Genomic DNA, 20,943 nt, shown 5'->3' with positions numbered 1-20,943 from the left:
TGTTGTACATCTTCGTTTATGTATCCTCCATCTTTTTTGTCCGAGCTTTTTTCCACATATTAGCTCGTCCAAAATCCCGTTTTTCGAAAGGACCCTTTTTCTGTATATCATTAAGCACACCATAGTTAAATTTTAGGATATTTGTAAAATACAATAACATTCTTAATTACCATATCCTCGGCAAGATTAGCATAGCCACATCTTGACATATTATAGTATATTTACTCCTCTTTCTTCGATCTTGCTGTTCCCTTCTAAGTTTCTATACAAATTTTACATAAAAAGATTAAAATAACAAACATGTGCTTTATACTATGATTGATTTGATTACAAGAAAAAAGGTTATACCTAAAATTGTGAAGACATTCTTGAACTAACAAACTCTTGCCAAACAGGTTTATCAATTATGTGAGCATACAACGAAGGTGGATCTATCAAGAGTTGTGGTTCATCCATAAAAGGGATAATATATTGAGTTGTCAACCAACTCTTGAATTGACGAAATGAAACTCCAGCCGTTTTCATAATGGCCTTCTTACTTCAACCATCAAGTACGAATGCTCCCTAGACAAACCGAACAATGCGTTCATTTAGGACAACTACAAGTAATATATGCATGATTGGCTACCATAGTACAACTTAAATTATACAATAAGTGTGTCAATGTTATGCATGATTGGTTACCATAGCTGCAGGATAGCCACAACATAGTACAACTTAAACTATGCAATAAGTGTGTCAATATATGCATGATCGGCTACCATAGCTGCAGGATAGCCATAACATAGTGTAATATTTGCACGATTTAAAAAGAGAAAGGATTATTACATAACTCAACCATGCTGCATATTTTTTCTTTTAATTCAATCGGCACTACCTTCCAAGATGCATGTGTGATGGGGATATGATGATGCACACAAGATCCAATGAAAGATTGAAGCTTGTGCCCATTCTTGCCAATAGGTATTCCATTTTCATTGTATTCAACTACTATTTTCTCCCCCGTACTCTTAATTCTTTTAACATCATGCATCAATGTTAGTCCTCTTGTTTTCTTCTTCTCGTTCTTTGATGCATCAACTTGTTAATTTAAGTGATCCGTATGTGCATTATCCAAACCTATTTCAACCTCGTCCAATCCAAGTGTTAAGTCCTCATCAGTTGGTAGCTCCATTGTATAAGAATGAATCTGAGAAAAAAAATAAAGTTTAGTTAGCTAAGTATAAGATGCAAAATATTCATAAAAATTAATAATTAAAAACCTATCCAAACATTTACTCATTAGCAATCCATGTGCCTTCACAATCAGCTCGTACATATGTTGGAGTATTTTCGTCTAAATCAAGTATAGATTCAATATCTATTGTAGCTTTAGGCATTCCTTGACAATTTAAAACTGTATCTCCAAGTTCGTCATCATTATATTGATCCGTAAAATCTCTTTGTGGTGGAGTAAGAACAATAGACCACCGACTATCACTTGGATCCTCAACAAAAAACACTTGTTTTGCTTGGGTTGCAAATATAAAAGAATCGTTCTTATGCCCTACTCTACTTAAGTCAACTAACACAAACCCAAGCTCGTCCTTTTGATACCACCACTATTTTCAACCCAATCACATTTAAAAATGGCAACCTTGAATGAATTATAATTAAGTTCCCAAATCTCTTCTATCACACCATAAAAGAACATTTCTCCGATTATAGGATTTTTATCTTTCGAGCTACATACTTGCATTGTTTTTGCAACTAAACTAACTCCACTATTTTGTACAGTTTTATTCTTGTCATGCGACTTTGTGTGGTAATGACATCCATTAATAGCGTAACTATTGTAAGTAGTAACAACTGGATGAGGGCCATGAGCAATCCACCGCAAGTTATCTGAAACCTCAACATCTCCTGTTGCAAGTTCCGTTTCAACCTAAGTGACAACGACTGAAACAATTAGAATATAAATGAGAACGGATAATGTTAAATAACTAATTTCAAGTTATACCTTCTCTCGTAACCAAGATATGAAGGTTCGATTGTGTTCATCTTGAATCCATTTCTGGTTTCTTAATCTACTTCGGTGTTGTTATTGCAATGCAATCAAATGTTTCCTTATGAAGTACAACAAGAATGTAATTACTTTTAGTTTCATGAATTTCAATTAAATAAACAAAAAGAACCAATTCAAACCAAAAGTGGAGATAAAAATAAAAACAAAACTATAAAAAATAAACATATCAAAAGTCAAGAACCAATTCATCTTTATTACTTCCAACACCACCCATTAATCTAAGTTTCTAATGCAAGATTCGTTAAACAAGGCATGTATGTCTACTTTTAAGTTGGTATTAACTATTGATATATTTCAAATCTAGAAAAGTTTACAATACCCACTAATTATCAGAAATTCAAGATGATCCAAACAATAAAATAGTCTTGTTCGATGCAATCATAAAAGTGCTCTACACCTAACTAAAACATATCTTTATCAAAATTTACATTGTAGAAGGGATGTGGAAACTATTTAGCTCAACAATCATATAATTCTCAATCCAAAATTCCACTTACTTGAAGAAATATCAACTTTTAGAAAGCCTAAATGATAAATCTCAACCTTAATCAAGACCATGGGATTTTCAAAAGTAATATACTTATCCAAAATCCACCATAAACCTTAATTAATCACTCCAAATTAATTCAGAACTAAGCCCAACAAACTTTCTCGGTTCAAAAATTGATCTAAGACATCTTAATCAAGTTCGAATTAGTCCAAAATGTGTTCAACCTTGCTGAATCTTAGTCAGACAGTTAGTAATATACCCAAAGAACAATAAACGAATTCCAATAGCTCATATGAATATTCAAATACTTAAATCCAATTCGAACACTAAGTTTAAAACTATAAATCTAGAGATCAGAGCACGTGAAAACTTTACACATATAAATCTGTTTAATCAAATCGTAAATATAAACATATAATAATAATAATAATAACGACAACTTTCTCTAATACTTAGCGTGTAGTCACTAAAATCTATCAAGAGATATCAAGTATATTAAAACATTTTAACTAATATAACAAATCTACATTGTGTAGGGCACGTCCACTACAACCAACGGTTACTAGCTCTACAACGTAGTGGGGTCTGCCTAACACTCCCATCGTCTTTGTCGTAGTGGGACCCACCCAACACCCACGACAACATCGTTGTTACGAAGTACACTCAACATCAACAATGGAATCTATCCTGTGTGCACACGGTACCATATAACCGCAGGCTCAACATCTCAGTCATGTAGTTAATAGAAATCTCAGAAAATCATACGAGAACATTTAAACATATCTACTATCTTGATCTTTTGTAAAACTCAAGCTTACTCAGATTGTTCATGGAAAACTGAAAATCTAAAAACAATACTTGCTTAAAATGATATTGTTTCCACACACTACTACAAAATCTGCTTTACTTGACACTAGCAACTTTTACATACTTGACGTTTTTATTAAAAAACGTAAATTATTGACCATTTTATAAAAAAAACGTCAAGTATAGTTTCAAAAAGGAGAGTTTTCGTGGATTTTTTTGAACTATTTTATGTTAGCTTTTACTTAATGATTTTTTTCGCGTCAAGTATAAGTGAGATTTTACTTGACATTTTATTCGTGTCAAGTATAGTCCACATTTACTTGACGCCAAAAAAACGTCAAGTATAGTTTTAAAAAAGAAAAAATTTCAGAAAAATTTTCGAACTATTTTACGTTAGCTTTTACTTAACGTTTTTTTCATGTCAAGTATAGTTAACGTTTACTTGACGCGAGAAATTCGTCAAGTATAATTAACATTGTTATTTGACACTTTGAAAATGTCAAGTAATATTTATGAAATCCATAAAGTTTTTAAAATGTCAACAATTTTTATAAAATAAGGAAGCGGCCGAATGTTCAAAACTTCATACCAAATTTTCTTTCCTTCCTCTATCGTATACCCATGATTTTTCCTTTCTTCTTCCCTTCCACTCGACCAAAATACGATTTTCTCTCCACTCAAATTTCCTTCCTTTCTCTATGTTTCGTTAGAAACATAAAAGAAAAGAAGAAGTCGAAAGGACAAAATTTTGTCTTTGGCGCAAAAAGTTTTGAGGCAATGTTCTAACGTAAATCCTAATTCTCCCTCAAATTTCTTGATTTTTTCTTCTCAATCTCTTTTTTTTGTTATATGTGTTTCAATTTTTTAGGTTTCAGAGGAAGATATGGAGGAACTGATTTGCTTGACTCTGGTTGTTGTCGCTGACAACAATATTGACAAAATACTTTAGTAGAAGGGCACCGTCATTCTTCCTCCTCTATCTTTGAAGTTCAAGGTTCGCTTTCTCTTTTCCTGTCTTTTACCTTTGTTTTCTTTTTCACATTTTCTAGGTCATTTAATTTCATGCGATTCATTTGTTATTCTTCCTAGAGTTGTCTGATTAATAGAAATATGGTGTATCTTTGATTCTAAATTTTTTGGATTTCGTTAAGGAAGCAGAAGAGACTGGATTTGCTTTATGAATCAGTTTTTTGTATTTGGGAAAGCTAGCAGTTCTGATGGATTTAAAACCCTTGAAACCCTACTTAGTTCATCTACTGCCGCGACTGCCACTAAACCATCTAGTTCCAAGGTACTATTGTGTTTTTTCATGTATTTGTGTGCTTAGGCTATCTCTTTTTATTGTTCAATTATGATGTTTGTTGGATATTGGAGCTATGTTTGATGATGTTTGAGGATAAGCCTCATTCTGCCAATGATGCATGGAGGAAAATCCATTATGAGCTTTGCTCATCATTTAGCAGCGTGAGAATAAGCTCTTGCTCGCGTAAAAGACAAGAGAATAAGCTCTTGCTCACGTAAAAATTGAAATTGCAAACTCCATACCTAATCTTCGTTCGATACTTTCAGCATCATATGAAGTTAGCTTTCTCCTTCATTGGTTTAAAGCTTCTAGTTGAAATTTTAATGTACATCACCATTAGAATAGTATTATTCTTTTTTTACTTTTTAGAATAAGATACAATTAGAATGTGACGGAGATTTGGTATTTACTTCATTGGTCTAAAAGCCCTGATGCTTTTTCATATATCTCTCAATGATTTCGTGCGTAGGGAGATCCCCATTTTCTTATAGTGTTTTGACTTGTTAAATGCTTCATTTATGATTGTCCTTGTCTTTCTTAGGTACTTCATAATATTGTCATTGTTAAATACTTAAGGAATGGTTGTTTTAATGATTGACTGGAGGATTCCTCATAGTATGAAGGTTAGTACAACATGTACATTCTCAATGTGCAACCCTTTCATAGTATCGTTTTATATGTGTATATGTTGAGATGACCGAACTATAAACTTTTAAAGATGAATTGTTTTTATTTTTTTGCTAAAACTTGCTAAATTTTATGGTAGGTTGTTGCTTCGAGCATTATTTGGTGAAACTTATTATGAGACTTCATGAAGTATTAACAGTTGAAAAGAAGTAATTATTGAGGGTCAGAACATAATATAATGTTTTAGAGTATTATAGTTAGTAATTTTATTTACTTTTGTAAATTGAGAATAGGTTGTGGAGAGACATGAATAGCCGTACTACTTGTATAACATTATTTTAAACTATGTAAATTATTGTAAATTATGTACACATATGACTTATTATTGAAGAATGAAATTATTGTTGATTGGAAAGTTTATTTTGTTGATGAATCTGTCTTTATTTGATGAATGTAATAAAGGAAATGAGAAATGAGAAATGTAAAAAGTATCAAGTATACTGCCTTACTTGACATATAAAAAGAATCAAGTATACTATCTTACTTGACGTGTAAATAGTGTCAAGTATATTATCTTACTTGACGTGTAAAAAGGGTCAAGTAAAACATCTTACTTGACACGTAAACAACGTCAAGTATACTATCTTACTTGACAAGTAAAAAGTGTCAAGTATGATATCTTAGTTGACACGAAAATGACGTCCAGAAATATGATACTTGACGGTTTTCTAGTGTCAAGTAATGTGACTATACTTAACAGTTGATTACTTGACGCTTTTTAAAACGTCAAGTATAGGTTTACTTGACACTTTAGTAACGTCAAGTAATCCAATTTTTGTAGTAGTGACAACTTTCCAGAAAACGATAATAAAGTGCTCATATATAAATTTGATCATAAAATCTAAGCTTGAAACCATTTAAAGAAATCATGTACTATTCATAGAAATATAATCAAAGATAACAATTTAGAAATTTGTCTTGTCACTCACAACCTTAGGCTAGTTCCCTGGAGTGTAGACTTGGTTTATTTTTCTCTTGGCCTGTCAAACAAACCAAAACTGAGCGTCAAAACTTTATATAGTCTTTTATCTTTATACTAACTTGATGATGCACAAAACATGACATTCAACAATTCCAAACTTAGACATAAGAGTATTTCACCTATTTTCCCAGACTTTTCCAGATTCAACAACTTGACTTCAAATATTCATAACTTTCTCAATACTTTACCAACATTAATGTACTTTATATCAAACTCTTCCTTTTTAACTCCTCTACAACTTATGTGATGGAAAGAAAATTAGATATCCAAAATATTGCTACAAAAATGGACTAAAATAGACAGAGTCCAAAATTGAGTCTTCTGCTATCCCATGTCTCCTGAAATTAAGCTTACTTTCAGTTATTTTGAGCTCACTATTTCTTCATAAAAGTTGTAGAAAATTTCATAAATGTTTCAACTGTACCTAATAGAGATTCTAACCCTCTTTGTATGATTTGAAAAACCTGAAAAACTAGAGCCTGCACAAATTCACACCCAAACTTATGATCTAAATGCCTCTTCGGAAAACACCAATCTAAAAACAGAATTTGCTCATTCTTCCTTCATAAAACTTGTTAGAAATTGAATGAGCTTTCCAAAGAAAAAAAAAACCCTCACCTTTTAATTCTTCTTGACCAGTGAAAACCAACTTTAAAATTAGAGGATGTATCTGTGAATTCAATTTGCCTAGAAAATGACTTGAGCTTGTTGTTTCCTATCCTCCTCAACCTTTAAGTTGCAGAATTTGTGCTTCAATTTTCTCAAATCCTTCCTCAACACAGATCCAGAGTTGAAGAACCAAAAGTGATGAGAAATGGGAGAAGAAATGAAGTTGGCGGTGGAGAAGAAGAATGAGAGAAAAAAAAAAAACCAAAAGACCCTTTTTACTTATTCTTTTCCTTTGGACTTTCTTTTCTTTATCTCTCTCTCTCTCTCTCTATATATATATATATAACATGTTATTTACATTTTTCTTTTTCTATTCTCTTTTTCTTTTTTTTTTAAATCCAAAATGGTTAACACAAAGTATTTCCATTTTTCTTCAACAACTTAAGTTCAACTTCCTAAATTATATGACAATAGAAAAGAATCCAAAGAGAATCTCGCATTTACAACAAACAACCTGTGAAGGATTAACTTACTGATCATGGCTATATCAGATGAACAGAAATATATCTATAGTGAGGGGAGTACAACTACGAGATTTTAGTGGAATGACATGTTAGTTAACAAATATTAGCTCGATCTAAAAATATTTAACTAGTTAATCTTAGATCGTTGGAGCCCATGATCTATAGGTCCATTAAGTTCCCCTACTAGCTCATATGGAACTAACTTAGAACAATTTGTTAGAATAGTTCGAATTGTTCGAATTAGGTAAAAAGAGAGAAACCGACAAGTATATATGATATAGTCGTCGGTTATAGCTTTAAGATAGAGTTTTATGTTTAAATGTTTAAATGTGATTTGAATACTAAAAATATGAATATGGATTCAAATTCGGAAGCTCAAAATTAATGGGAATGGTCAAAGTTGTAAAAAGTAAAAATGTTAACTTTTGATTTTGAAAAGTCAAACTTTGACTAGCTTTATATTCAAATGTGATTTGAATGTCTGAAAAATAAATTCGGATTCATGCTCCCGAGGTCGAAATTAGTCAAGACAGACAAAATTGTAAAAAATAAAAATGTTAATTTTTGACTTGAAAAAGTCAAAGTTTGACTTTGATTTAAAAGGTCAAATGACCATATTACCTTTGAACTAAGTTAGTGGGAATTCAACATTTTGTTGGATAATCCTACTAATACTTAGTGGGATAGGTGGCTACATGAGATGTAAAGACCTAGCCCACTAAGTTCTACTAATTATTAGTGGAATATTAGGTGTTGAGATTTTATAAATAAATTACATGCATTTTTGCATGTAATATGCTTATAAATAGGTTATTTTTCAAATTCGTAAAGATTTTTGCGATTCTATTATTTAAAAAAAAATCTCTCAACCCTAATATTACACCTCAAAATTCCATCTCTCTATCATTTTCCTTTATCTAATTATCGGGTCCCATAACTTAGTTCTAAGTTCGGAGAATAGTGGATTAACACTAGTGGTGGTCTCGATTCAAGTTCGTGTGGAGATTTTCAAGGAATCAGAAAGCATCAAAGGTATGACCTCTTCTAACCCTAATTCATTTAATTAGGATAGTTTATGTTGCACGTTAATCACTAATTAGTTAGTTGCAATTAGGGTAATATTTCGTTCTTTATTCCACTGCGTATGTACTGTATTCCATCATTAAATACTAAATTTCTATGGAGGCATTTTGTACACATGATCGGGATCAAATTCCTGGGAATTGAATGCTTGTAGGTTTATTTGATGAGGTTCTGATGCCTGAGAATGATAGATGCCTATGTTTGGGGTACAAAATTTAGGAATCTAGATTTCTGATCGTGAAAAATTTTAATATTCAATAACAATAATTTTGATTACAGTTGCAATAAAATGAATGGTATAATTATGAGTATTACAAACAATTCACAAAATATAATCAATCATTTAATCAAATGGTATTTACGAAAGTTTCAGTTAAGCAATATTAAAAGGGGTCTAAAAGGTTTTAAAATAAGCATAATCAAAAGAATCATGCAAAAGCGGATGTCAAGTAGAGTTACCTTTAGCGATAGTTATGGTTACGTTGCCTTTCTATGATGTGCATGCAACGTATTTGAAACCACTTTTATCAAAAGAGTTTAAATAAAAATGAGTTTTTTTTAAACACTTTTTCTCTTAAGTCAATCTAATAAGTTTTAAGTCTTTTAATTAAATTGAACAACAGGAAAAAATGAAAAATGTTATTAAATTAAACATAAATCATGGTACATATGATATATATTTAAAATTTCTACCATATTACCAATATATTAATATCTGATTTATGTACACTTGAAATCACAATATATGGTTCATCAATTTTTACCTAGGAAAAATTTAACAAAACAAAACAAAATCTCCTAAAATGAAGAAAATATTAGTTTTAGGTGGTTCTTGAATTTACTTAGGAGGAAGGGCTTGTAGCTTAGATTAAACTTTTATTCTAATCTTAATTAAGTGATTTACTATTAGTTTGCTCCAATCCTAAGTTAAAATTAAGATAATAATTGCTTCGAAAGTAAGATTCTATTGTGATAGATTGAATGATTACACATTATTGATCGTTAGTCTGATGAGGGACTTTTGGAAACCTTTAGTTATGTATCGAGAAAACTATGATATTATTTGAAGCGAGTGGTGGTGGGGTCCCTTCGATTGTGTTTAATTTTGATGGAATAAGGGATATTTGGGGTTGAATGATTGCTTGTTTGATTTCCCTTTTTTCTCAGCAATTGCGAAATGTAGAAGGGATTGTTAGGGAGTTTACGTCCGATGGTACTCTTTGATTATGTTTCCTTCGTTAATTGTTGCTTGGTTTTAAAGAATTTAGATTTTCTCTATTTTTTTTTTCTTGGATCTGGTAGCCTTGAGATTTGCTGAGACATGGTTTTGGCTGTGGCAGATAGCTTTAGATGAAATGTCTTGTCTGATCTGTGTAATTTGTTTGTGTTTACTCTTCTTTAAACTAGGACATTAGAAAACTTTAGGGTCTGATTTTTCATGATCTGTTTCTCACATTTAGGTGGAAAAAAATACTCGGTTTGCTTATTTTTCTCTTTTGTTTCAAGTTGTATGTTGGAACTTAACGATTTAGTTTGGTAAATTTTTGTAATGAGTTGGGTTTGTTGAACAGTTTGGAGTGACATGTTGCTCTTTTAGTTTATTGCCTAGAATATTCATTTGGTTTTGTGATAAATTTACAGAATATTTGTTGAATTCAGTTGTTTATGAAATGAGTTGGAACAACATGCTGCAGACAGAAGTTCATCATGTTAACACCAATTATCCTTATAACACTGCTGGAAGTTTTCTCGAATACTTAGGACTTACTTACGAACATGTAAATTTCATTTTTTTTGGGTGCTTCACATTCTCAAATACTTTAAATCTGCTTGCCTATGTGTTCCAAACTCCTGAGCGATAATTTTTTCCTTGCCATTGAACTATTTACACTCCAGCAAAAAAGATCTACTAAGAAATTTTGGAACCAATCACAAATTGCCTCATCATTTACTAGAATAATTGTATTTGGGATTAACTAAAAATTAACATGCGTCTTAAATTAAATTTAAGGAAAAATTGGAAAATTCTAATGATGTCACATGTCTATATTATTACAATTGAATCAAATTAATTATTTTTATTCAATTAAATATTATTTACTTGGGCTAAAATTCAATTGAACAAAAAAAAATAAGCTTAATTTAGCCTAAAGTTAAATATGACCCAAATCCATGTGATTGAGCTCATGCGTCTGGTCCATGGACCAACTAGGCTCAAGTCCATAAAAGCCCACCAGGGTACTCTATAAATAGAAGAGTTCTCCTCATTTGTAGGGATTGGAAATTTTTGACTCTAGAAGGTCTAGAGAGAATTCTCCCAAAAAGCTAGAAGACTCCTAAACTCCTGAAGTCCACCACCCTTGAAGATACAAGCTTTCTTCTAAAACTCCAACTTCAAGAACATAACGTGCTCCCCTCGCTTCCTCTAATCAAGCGTAACCGTCCAGTCGAGAGAAAATCAGAGGATCAAAATCTAAACATCAAACCACATCGCACCGAATCAACATAAATACAAAATGAACACAATTCAACTATAGGAATCAAATTTCTCTAGAAATCTCGTGTGAACAAATTGGCACGCCCAGCGGAATCTTTCTACCTCTCATCTCTCTCTCGTCATCCAAATCTACAAGAAAATCAATTTCATCAAAGAAGACTGCATCCAAATCTTCTGTTGCAAGCAACGCTTACACAAGACCCATCACCTGTAGTCGTTCTAAGGGAATCACCTAGGAGCAGGGTCAAGGTTTTGATATCGTGCAGAACATTTTTAAGAAATTGATAGAGTCTCCTAAAGCTGGGGATTGTCATTAAGGAAAATTCTTTATACGATAATTCTTATTCTGCCTCTAACAAGTTAAAGAAGGAAGCACACTCTAACGTGATGTCTGTCACGATGGCTGATATAACGGTCGAGGCTGCCATGGTGGAGACGGAGAGAAAAATTAACCTCCTGATGAAGCTTGTGGAGGAACGAGACCACGAAATTAAAGCTTTGAGAGAGCAGGTGTGGGTTCGTGAAACTACTGAGTCGAGTCAAACTCCTGTTGTCAAAGCTAGTGATAAAGGAAAGAATGTGGTGCAAGAAAACCCACCACAACAACAATTAGCTTTTGTTGCTTCTCTCTCAGTTCAGCAGGTACAGGATATGATCGCGAATTCCATTAGAGCTCAGTATGGAGGACCACTGCAAACTTCTTTCATGTACTCTAAGCCGTACACCAAGAGAATCGACAACTTGAAAATGCCGCTTGAGTACCAACCACTGAAATTCCAGCAGTTCAATGGAAAAGGCAACATAAAGCAGCACATCGCCCACTTCGTTGAAACATGCAAGAATGCAAGATCAATAGGAGACCAGCTTGTCAGGTAGTTCGTTCAGAGCCTGAAAGGAAATGCTTTCGAATGGTACTTTGATCTAGAACCAAAAGTCATTAACAGCTGAAAATAGCTAGAAAAGAAGTTCCTCAATCATTTCTATAGCACCAAACGCGCTGTAAGCATGATGAAGCTTAGAAACATGAAACAGTGAAATGGAGAGCCAGTCATTGACTACATGAATCGATGGAGGGCTTTGAGTCTTGACTCCAAAGATCGAATCACCGAACTGTCGACTGTAGAAATGTGCACCCAGGGCATGCACTGGGGACTCCTCTACATTCTGCAAGGAATAAAGCCACGTACATTTGAAGAGTTAGCAACTCGCGCTCATGATATGAAGTTGAGCATCGACAACAGACGAGCTAAGAATTTTCTTGTTTCTGAGTAAGAAAAGATAGGAAAGAGACCAAGGGTGCTGACAAGATAGCGAAGAGCATTGTAAAGGAATCTATGATCGTAAACACGACCTGATAAGCCCCCAATATGCTTTAAGTTTACAAAGCTAGAGGTCCTTCTAGGATCCTTGTAAACGGACACAAATGAGTCTAACTTACCGAATGATTCCAACCAAGAGTTTAGTTAGAGGATGAATCACTCTTAGATCAAACTTAGAATCTATGATGGTCTTTCCTAGATCCTAAGACGACTCACTCCAGAATTAGATTGATCAAAACTAATCCAATGAATCGATTGAACATCAAACCTAAGACAAGGTTTGATAGAAAAGACAACACCAAAGGGGTTGAATAAGTAAAAGCTTTTTAGTATTCATTATATCCCATTTCATAAGCATTACAAGCCTTTTTATAGGCCAAATGGTCATGGATAAACCAAGGAACTCAAAAGTCATTCATATACACTTAATTGCAAATTGTAGAAAATAAGACCTAGGAACTTAAAACTTGATTACACATCAAACGAGCAACCATTTCTCAAAATTAAAAGATAGAATTGTTTTCAAATTGTCTTAAATATGTGCTATGTAATCCGTCCCTCATAATGGTAATGTTTGACAACCTTGACATCACGAAATTACAAGAGATGCAAGTTGGATAGCCACCCCTTCACAAATTCTGCACACTTTTTTCGTTCCCCATGCCATCTTCCAAATTACACAACTTTTCCCGTGCCATCTTGACTCCATGCTCTTCTTGACTTGCTGAACTAACATTATACAAGAATTTGAGTTCAAAATTCTTGGTTTCTCGTTGTGCATTTGCCAGCTTTTGAACATGCAGTGTGAAAGCCTCTTGTATCTTCTTTGCCTTGCGCTTTGTGATTGGTCCTTCAGGTACATGCAATAAATTATTGAGTGAATCCACATCACGACCCCACTAAAGTTCTTCAAAAGAAAAGAAGTGAGAGCTGAAAAGAAGGATGATAGAAGTGAGAGATGACATCTAACTTTAAAAGAAAGATAGGAAAAAGTTTACCCATTTCCTAATTCAGATATTGCAGACATGCTAGGGCAACTACTGGAGAAGTAGCTGATCCAGCTACCAGAATGTAAGCAGCCTAAGCAAGTAGGAAAGGTAGATGATCCAAACTACTACGAGTATCATCGGGTCATTAGTCACCCAGTAAAGAAATGTTTTGTGTTGAACTAGCTAATTCTAAAGTTAGCTCGTGAGAAAAAGATCAAGCTAGACTTGGAGGAGGTAGCTCAAACAAACCATACTGCAGTGAATATAATGTCAGAGGCTCCTTCGTCAATTTTGAGCAAAAGGAAAGCTTGGTTCAGTTTGAGACGTTTGAGCCTATAGTTGTCCAATTCTTTCAGGTAGTTGCACCTAAAGATTCTCAAGGAAAAGAAAGATTGGTCGAAGAAGACGATGAAGGGTGGATTTTTGTAACCTGCTGAAAGAAAAGAAAGTCGACTCCGACCTAAAAAGAGTCCCGCTTCTATAGAAATTATAGAAGATGGAATCCTCAAAAGAATAAGAAAAAGAAAAGACTCGAAAACCTAAGCTCATGCACGAGAAAGACAAGGAGTTCTCTCGACCTCAGGGATTAATAACCTTGGCAGACTTCTTTTCAACAAGATTCCATTCTGATCATTAGGATAAAAACCTAGAAGTTGTTGCATGTCATGCTATTAACGCGACGGAGGAAGAAAGCATCCTGCTAAGATCACTAGAGGAGGAGGGAGTGTGAAAAGACTTGTTGAGGTTCAATGTGGATGATCTATTATCAATTCCTTAAGAAACCAAAACCATCCTTATTAATGCATTTTTAAATTTAAAAGCATCAAGCTTGAGTGCTCCAATGCGACATACGAAAGTAATTTTTATTGTATGTCTATAGACTTCTCAGATGAGGATTTACTATTGGGATCTAAACTTCATAATAGACCCTTGTATGTTTCTGGATATGTTCGAGTATTGAGAGTCGATCGGATTCTTATCAATAAGGGACCAGCTGTCAACTTAATGCCAAAGTCGACTATGAGGCAATTAGTAAACCGGTAATCCATGGTTGCAACGAGCGCAACCAATGAGTAATAGGTATGATACGCTTAGAACTCATGATTGGTGCCCTAAATACTAGTGCATTGTTTCATGTTATAGATTCAAGGACCACTTATAAGTTGTTACTCGGTCGTCCTTGGATTCATGGAAATGGAGTAGTAATATTGACACTGCATCAGTGCTTTAAATTTTATCAAGATGGCGTAAAGAAGGTTGAAGCTGACTCTAACCCGTTCTCAGAGGCTGAGTCTCACTTTGCATATGCAAAGTTCTATTTGAAGAATGACAATAGCCCAGAAGCCGTGCCTCTAGAAATTCCTCTTGTAAACAGAAAAGATAATTTACAGCTGAATTCACATGCAAGTAGAGAACCACATACAAGTATATGAACTTTTAACTCTAGAAAGGGTGAGGCATACGTGGGCTTCACAAAAAGTACGATCTTGATGGATGAGAAGACTCCATCCCACCGATTTTACGCTATGTCCCTCTGTCGAGGCAGAAGAAAGACGAGTCACCAAAAGGCTTAAAGGTTGGTGATATCGAAGTTCAAAGAGAAAGCTTCACTACACCGCTTACCAATATAAAAATGCAAGAAACAAAAATAGACCTGACGGAAGCAAACTTACCCCAAAGGCAGACGAAAGACGGATTCGACCCTATGGCTTACAAATTGATGGCGAAAGCAGGTTATGACTTTACAGCTCACACCAAGTTTAAAAGCTTGAAAATTCATGAACAACCTGAGCACTTCTCAACCTAAAAGAAGTGGTTATGGGAAGGACATGCTATACTCATGTCAATAAAAGAACTCAGATACAAGTCGCCAGAGCCAATCCATGTAACTAGAAAGGAGAAGGAAAAAGTGGTTGACAGTAACCATATAACTATAGAGGAGGTTGATAGTATGGATGAAAAAGTAGGTGACAGTTAAAGAACCTTAGTATTTGATCGAATTAGACTGCATGTTTCACGCGACTCAGTATTTGAATGACTAAGCATGATAGAGACAGAAAGAAAATGTCACTAGTCAACATCTAGCCTTGACCGATGATCAGCCTTTCAAAGGCTAACAACGATCTTTAAAAAAGAGAAAAGCACATGTCAGGCCCGATCGACTATGAGACCATCAGCCTTTGAAAGGCTAAGCGTGGCTAAAAAGAAAAATTTACAAACACCCCGTGCTCTAATTTTTAATTACCTTGGGGATGGAGGCCCACATGTCAAGACTGGTTCTAGCATAGATACAAAGAAGAAATCAATAACTCGTGTGCCAGTTGGCACCAAATTAAGCATACAGACATCGAGAATTGCCATGGTAAGGAGTCCCCTTGTGAGGCAAAGAGAGAGGGAGAAATTCGTAGCAAGGTTCCTTCTCGAATGAAAAGAAAAACTTTTGTTACTCTCAATACAAGTCAAGGTTTGTTGAAGGTGAAAAGGCACGATGTTATACTAACTAATTCTGAAAAGGAAAGCTCATAACACAGAGAAGATGAAAGCTCATGTCATCACATCACCATTATTGAGGAATCATAGATTGAAACTTTTAAAGATGACGGGGAAGATGCCCCACAGAGTTTAGAGGATGGTGGCTAATTTACCTGGCCAATTTACCATAGATGAGCTAAAAGAGGTAAAGCTTGGTATAGTAGAGGAACCATACCCAACTTTCATTAGTGCATCTCTCTTTAGTGAAGAGGAGGTTAAGTACATGAGTTTGCTCACAGAGTATAGGGACATTTTTGCTTGGTCGTACAAGGAGATGCCAGGACTTGATCCAAAGTAGCAATCCACTATCTCGCAATCAAACCAGGGTATCGACCGATTAAGCAAGCGCAATAACGTTTTCGACCAGAGCTTATTCTCCAGATTGAGGTTAAAGTCAAAAAGTTGATTGAAGCAGGATTCATTCGCTAGGTCAAATATCCAACATGGATAGCAAACATTGTCCCTGTAAAAATAAAAGGGCAGTTTCGCATTTGTGTAGACTTTCATGACCTGAATAATGCATGACCTAAAGATGATTTTCCTTCGCCCATCATAGAAATCATTGTTGATGCAACTACTGGACACGAGGCCCTGTCCTTTATGGATGGGTCGTCTGGATATAACCAAATACGAATTGCCCTTTCAGATGAAGAAATAACAAGCTTTCAGGACTCTAAAGGGAATATATTGATACAAGGTGATGCCCTTTGGATTGAAAAATGATGGCGCCACTTATCAACGTGCTATGCAAAAAATGTTTGACGATATGCTATATAAGTATGTTGAGTGCTATGTTGACGACCTTGTGGTCAAATCCAAGAGAGACAAGATAATTTGAAGGATCTAAAACTTGTGTTGGACCGCTTACGAAAATATCAGTTGGGGATGTACTCTCTCAAATGCACGTTCGGTGTGACTTCAGAAAAGTTTCTTGACTTCATTGTAAGGCATTGAGGGATTGAGATAGATCAGTCCAAGATTGATGCCATTCAGAAGATGCCAAGGCCAAAGAGTTTGCATGACCTAAGAATTCCTCAGGGACGATTGGCTAACATTCGAAGGGTCATCTCTAACCTGGCCGGTTGGTGCCAACCTTTTTAAAAATTGATGAGAAAAGGAGAAAGTTTTGTGTGGGATGAGGCTTATCAGAATGCTTTTGATAGCATAAAGAAAGACTTGCTTAATCCCCTAGTATTAGGAGCTCCAATACTTGACAAGCCATTAATATTGTAAATTACTACACAGGAAAGATCTCTAGGCGTATTGTTGGTGCAAGAGGAGGAGAAGGGAAAGAAACATGTGATGGAACAAAAACATCAGAGATGGCATGCACAACAGAAGATTTAGATCATGCTTTACTCTATATGCATCTAAACGATTTAGAAATTAACATGCAACTACTAAACGATGGACTTATACGAAGAGTGTAAAAGGTAAACGATGAACTTAACTTTTATAGTTCTCAACTTCTTCTTCGATCTGAAGCTTCTTCTTTGCCTGAAAATCTCGAGCTAGGACAACCACTAAGTTGACTTACTAATCTTAAGACCAAGAACCAAGTTGTGGGACTCGTTTTTGTGAAGGAAATCGTTTAGAGAGAAGGTAGGATGTAGGTGAATCATTTAGAGTTTTTTATATGAGAATCATCATTTAGTAGAAAATATATTTAGTCAAAGGACAATTTGATCATTTTGACCAATTTAAGTCAAAGCCAAACTTTGACTTTTCTGAGTCAAAAGTCAACTTTTTGACTTTTTGCTATTTTTATCCGTCTTGACTAATTCTAACCTCCCGAGTATGAATCTGCATTCATTTTTCTAAAATTCAAATCATATTTGAATATAAATCCAGTCAAAGTTTTATTTTTCAAAGTCAAAAGTAAATGTGTTGACTTTTAGAATTTTGACCGTTTCAAAACTTTCCAAGCTTTTAAATATGAATCTACATTTCTATTTAATTAAATCATATTTAAACACAAAGTTTAAAGTTTATATCTATCGACTTATATCTTATATACTTGTCGGTTTCTCTCTCTTTTCCTAATTCGAACATTTTGAATTATTTCAACATATTGTTCTTAGTTGAATCCATAGAGCTAGTAGGGGAACCTAATGGACCTATAGGTCATGGGCTCCAACGATTCAAAATTAACTGGCTAAACTCTTTTAGATCAAGCTTAATCAACATTCGTTAACTAATGAGTCATTCCACTAAAGACTCATAGTTGCACTCCCCTCACTATAGATATATTTCTGTCCACATGATATAATAATGATAAGTAAGTTGATCCTTCACAGGTTGTTTGTAATCTTGGCTAGGTCAAAATACCGTTTTACCCCCGAGATTACATCTTGCTCCTTAAGACCCACTGATCCACTATTGAACAATTGGTTTAAGGTCCAACCTATAAACTTGAATCCTTCTCAGGCCAATGAGAAGGTGAGACCCCTTGTTCAAGACTTGGATTCAGTCCTTAAGGGAACAACCTATCTACTATCCCAGAAGTGGGTAGGAATGAATTCCGTCTTGCACCTTATGTCTCTAGCTATCCACTCGGTCTTATCCTTGAAATGGGAGGCTTATTAGGCCAGCAATGATGAGTTGCCCTCACCTATGCAGATCTAAGGATACTACCGAATGAACAGAAGTTCATAGTTAGCTTAGGATTAAGATCAAGTTACCTAGGTCATCATAATTGAAATAGTCAGTTTATAGTTTACGGTGTTATAACTAAAAGTGAATATTTTGGGGTTTCAGTCTTATGCAAACCATTTACATAGGATGCCCCCACTCCCATGTCTCTACATGAATGATTCAAGATTACATCGTTTGTATTAACTACGGAGCGGGCCGCATCCATAGTGTTTTTCCAGAATAAGGCGCCCAATCTTGTTCATACACTATAGACTATTTGGGCTATTAACTCGAACTTAATCCATGTTTATGTCTCTACATAAAGTTCAAGTGTATTAACAAACTCAGTAAAATAGCCTCGGGACCTTAATATTTATTGGTTTTAAGATTATAGCATTCAATAATAAATTTTATTGAATCAAATAACAAAGTACGAGTTTTAGAACATAAATTCCAACAACATGGTCTTTACTATCTAAGCAGAACCTTAGTTGGGGCTGAAGTTAACTATTCTCCAATTGAGAAAATATGCCTTGCACTTTTTTTTGCGATCAATAAGTTGAGGCATTATTTGCAAGCGTTCACAGTTCATCTAGTAGCAAAGGTAGACCTTATAAAGTATGTTCTGTCTAGGCCGATTGTCTCTGGACGCTTAGCCGAATGGGCGGTTCTACTCCAACAATATGACATTGTTTATAGGGGCTCTTGCAAATATGACAATTATAGTACCATAAATTAGGCCCATAGAACATCATTTTTACATTTGCAAAAATAGAAAAATTGAAGCCAAGCCAGCATTTTAAAAACACGAAATTACGAAGCTACCCTTTAGTCATTCTTATACCAATATATACGATTGATACACTAATATATACTGTTGATATACCAACATATATCGTTGATACACCTGATTTGTTTTGCTGATGTACTGCTCATACACTCTTTTTTACTCTCTAATACTTCACTGATACATATTATTAGTTTGAAACACTTGATATGTTGTTGATACACTTGCTCAATTGTTCATACATTCAATCAATTAATACACTTGATCCAGTAAAAATGATACTTTATATATTGTTGATACACTTGTTATTGTTTGGTGATACACTTGATAGATTTAATACACTTGATCACTTGCTAACCTTCGTTGATACATATTATTAGTTTGAAACACTTGATTTGTTGTTGATACACTTGCTCAACTGTTGATACACTCGCTCAACTGTTGATACACTCAATCAATTAAATACACTTGATGCACTAAGAATGATACACTTTATATATCGTTGATATACTTGTTTGTTTGCTGATACATTTGATAGATTTAATACACTTAATCACTTGCTAAACTTTATTGATACATATTATTAGTTTGAAACACTTGATATGTTGTTGATACACTTGCGAAACTATTGATACACTCAATCAATTAAATACACTTGATGCACTAAGCATAATACACTTTATGTATTGTCGATATAGTTGTTATGATATGTTTACAATCTTAAGAACATGTTGAACATCATTATCGCCTATGGTCAACAAATTAAAACTTAAAATTCAATACATGACTCAAACCTGAATTTCAGTATGAATCAAGTTTACAAAAGAACCAAATGATGATATCACTCCATCAACCAAAACACATTTTTTGTTTTGTAATCCACGTTGCAATTTTTCTCATCCCATTGACCACACTGAAAAACAATTACTGCCAACTTAACCATAACTACAATGAACTGCAACAATTTTGGAAACATAAAAAACACGTAGTAAGTGTATTAGTCAACTAATACATATAATATCAGTACATCATACCACTGATATAAAAAACTGATACAAATTAAAAAAAATCAAACGGAACTAAATAAAACCTAACGGATCTGCAAAGCCTCTTTCGGTAAAAAATATGAGGAACAAATAAAAGAACAAATAAAAGATATGAGAAAGAACAAATCGTTACCTTAATTTCAATAGATAATAAATATGAGCGATTCTTTGAAAAAAGAAGGAAAAGATAATGATCAAACTCCCTAACCAATTTTGAAGACCAAAATACGTACATAAGTATAAGAAAGAATATAGCTTTAAAAAATAGAAAGAAATACATACATAATTCTTGTTTTCCTTTGAGAAAAAATGAGGAGAATAGGAGAAGAAGACGATAAAAAAAGAAGCAGACGAAGAGGGAGAAATCTAAAAGAATGAAAAGAAAGAAGAGAAGGACGATGGAGAAAAGGGAGAAGAAGACAAGGAGAGGAGAAGTAGGCGAAGAGGAGAAACCGTGAAGAAGAACGGTGGAGAAGATCAGGAGAAGAAAACCAAGAATGAAGGAGAACGATAAAAGAAAGAAACTCAAGAGGAAGAGAAAAAAGTGGAGATTCAGAAAAAGGACAATTTTGGAATAATGAAAAAATTA

This window comes from Cucumis melo, chromosome 11 (assembly GCF_025177605.1).
Source record: "Cucumis melo cultivar AY chromosome 11, USDA_Cmelo_AY_1.0, whole genome shotgun sequence".
In the NCBI taxonomy this organism is placed as follows: Eukaryota; Viridiplantae; Streptophyta; class Magnoliopsida; order Cucurbitales; family Cucurbitaceae; genus Cucumis; species Cucumis melo.
This window is presented reverse-complemented; position numbering follows the sequence as displayed.